General features: G+C 45.9%; 1 non-coding gene across 1 annotated transcript; it reads right to left on the bottom strand.

Annotated features, from left to right (window-relative positions):
* Window positions 1–2,730: 2,730 nt before the first annotated feature.
* On the bottom strand, window positions 2,731–2,805 carry Trnas-cga. Its single transcript has one exon. It is a non-coding gene; the product is annotated as a tRNA-Ser (tRNA).
* Window positions 2,806–3,188: the final 383 nt, after the last annotated feature.

The following is a 3,188-nucleotide window of genomic DNA, read 5'->3' on the forward strand; positions in this document are numbered from 1 at the left end:
TGTACTTATCAGAATTAAGAAACAGTAAAATTATCATTTTTATACGCTCTAAAAAACATAGGGCCATTTATATATCTATGGTGCTGGTGTGAACTTGTTTTCCTCTACGGTCTGCTTCCGTGGTTCCCGCCATTTCGGTGTTGTGCCACGGTCTGCTCAGTCGCCTGATGTCCATCGCCGCGGGCAAGAGGGCCGCACAGGAGGGCCCCGTCAACGACGCCAGGCGCTGCACGCGTCTTCCGGCTTCTCCATCGCGCACCATCTCTCATCCCTCGGCCTGGATCTCCACACGCAACAGTTGTCATCTTAGTAGGTCGTCATAAATGCTAAAATAGGCGTTATGATTGAACACAATTTAGACATCCTGCATAGAGCTCATAAGGGACGGTTTCTTAACATTTTGGAAGAAATTGAAATATACAAGCCGGCCGTGGTGGCCGAGCGGTTCTAGGCGCTACAGTCTGGAACCGCGTGACCGCTACGGTCGCAGGTTTGAATCCTGCCTCGGGCATGGGTGTGTGTGATGTCCTTAGGTTAGCTAGGTTTAAGTAGTTCTAAGTTCTAGGGGACTGATGACCTCCGCAGTTAAGTCCCATAGTGCTCAGAGCCATTTGAAATATACACCCACAAAAATAAAGATCCGGATTTAATCCTCAACGACCAAAGCGAATTCAATCATACCACCTATTTTAGCATTTATGACGACCTACTAAGATGACAACTGTTGCGTGTGGAGATCCAAGCCGTGGGATTAGAGATGGTGCGCGGTGGAGAAGCCGGAAGACGCGTGCAGCGCCTGGCGTCGTTGACGGGGCCCTCCTGTGCGGCCCTCTTGCCCGCGGCGATGGACATCAGACGACTGAGCGGACCGCGGCACAACACCAAAATGGCGGGAACCACGGAAGCAGACCGTAGAGGAAAACAAGTTCACGTCAGCACCATAGATATATAAATGGCCCTATGTTTTTTAGATCGTATAAAAATGATAATTTTGCTGTTTCTTAATTCTGATAAGTACAGATTTTAACCTGGACATCTACATATTTTAATTAAGTATTTTTAATATAAAAAAAGATCTACTGAATACAGTATGTGCAGATGGAATGTAACAAATGTACCACACGCCACCTGTCGGTAATAGTGTTATAACTAATATAAATGACGTGCACTCTGCCAACCAATTTTATGTGACGTAGCATGTGAAAGTTGCTGGATTTGGACGGGTTACTCCTGTAACTGAAATATCAGGTACGTTCTGGTACATTTGATGTTGATTAGATAGGATGAATAAGATTTGCTTCCGTGAAATAGTAAATTAGTATCATTATTTTTACAGATCTGAAGATGGTTCTGAATGAACCGAAACTGGTCATATGAATAAAAAATTTGCAATCAAGACGGATTTTAAGTAAAATTATAAAATCACTGATTGCTGTTATCCCATAAGACATTATGTCTGTTTTTGCACCGAAAATGTTACACAGCGCAAAACATGTTTTTGTAGTGCGTGTCCTGAGTCCTGTAACTTGCATCACTTGCAGTGTCCGTATTTTTTCAGCTTGACACAGCAACGGATGCGTGGGGACGGGTGACGTGGGGAAGTACCGCCAGGTGTCGGGACTGTGACGTCGCAGACGCGGCGTCCATAATGCAGCGGCGCCGGCGTGTCGGCCGCAGCTGTAGCCGACAGCCCCGGCTCCAGCCAGCGCCCCTGCATATTCAGCGCTCTGCGCCGCGCCGCGCCGCGCCACGCCCCCGACTCCACAGGCCGATTACTCATTTACAGCGACACTCCGGCCCGACAGCTCAGCGGGGGCGCCGCTCTCGCTTTCACTGCTAGCCGCTGCCGCTGCCGCTGCCGCCGCCTGCTCGCCCTCCCCCGTGTCAGAATAATAACTCGACCGCCCCTTCCGCGACGGAGGAATATTTCTCTCTAACGTGATTATGGCCTGTACCAGCTCTGTCGCGCCAGGGCCACGTGCCGAGCGCCTAAAGCTTCCTCGATGGCGGTGCTGCGGTTGCGAGTTGCTGCAGAGGGGTGGGAGGTATATTGGAAAAGACAGGTATGCGAGGAGAGATAAGATGCCCAAATACACTGGATCCCATGATTTATAAAAAATCTCCTAAAGCACCAACAACCCTATAACATGAAGCAAATGATACAACAACTGAGCGTAATGTAATTACAGTAATGCTGTACAAAACTACCACGCATAAACCAGGTGCGCTTCACGTGTGTCGTCTTATAACCTGCTAGTCCCACCCCTCCCTCTTTATCATTATCACTCTATGTTCTAACGATAACAACAGCTGCAAGTTTAATTTTCAGTTTCATTGGGCGAGGGGTATGGCTTACGTACAGGGCAACAAGGGAAGGTTAAATGCTCTGATCGTGTATCTACTCGTATCATTAATAGTTTGTAATTCAGGTAGTCAGTACTATGAAAAATTTCAAGAAATGACATAATCAGTTGAGGGAGGCAGCGATCTGTATTATCTATGCTGAGCTATATTGTAAATTATAGTCCTCTCGGTGCGATTTTCTGTCTGTACGAGAAGGTTAATCTTAGGAACTACGGATTTCACTAAAAGATATACCAGATTTGTATCAAGATTTGCATATATATAACTAACTGACAAAGCTGGCATTCCCCGGGTAGCCATTCTGCCACTTTCCTATTATAAATGAAAACAAAAAATTAACTGAAACTTCCTGGCAGATTAAAACTGTGTGCCGGACCGAGGCTCGAACTCGGGACCTTTGCCTTTCGCGGGCAAGTGCTCTACCAACTGAGCTACCCAACCACGACTCACGCCCCGTCCTCACAGCCTTACTTCTGCCAGTACGTCGTCTCCTACCTTCCAATTACAGTTTTAATCTGCCAGGAAGTTTCATATCAGCACACACTCCGCTGTAGAGTGAAAATTTCATTCTAAAAAATTAACTGTTTGTGTAGAGAAGTATCGAAAAAACTTTATTTCCATGCATTCGTGAAAGCACCTTTGATGTTATGAAACAATCCAACAAAGAAATTTCCATAATGTATAAATGTGTAAGTATAGAGACCAAATTAAGAAACTTGATTCCACGAAGTTTCTTACGCTGGGTGCAGCTTCCTACTGTGTCTACGAAGCGATTTTGTAAATTTCTATATAGAAACATCTCTTCGTAGTTCTATAGATCGCTA

The sequence above is a fragment of the Schistocerca piceifrons genome, chromosome 4 (genome assembly GCF_021461385.2).
Source record: "Schistocerca piceifrons isolate TAMUIC-IGC-003096 chromosome 4, iqSchPice1.1, whole genome shotgun sequence".
In the NCBI taxonomy this organism is placed as follows: domain Eukaryota; kingdom Metazoa; phylum Arthropoda; class Insecta; order Orthoptera; family Acrididae; genus Schistocerca; species Schistocerca piceifrons.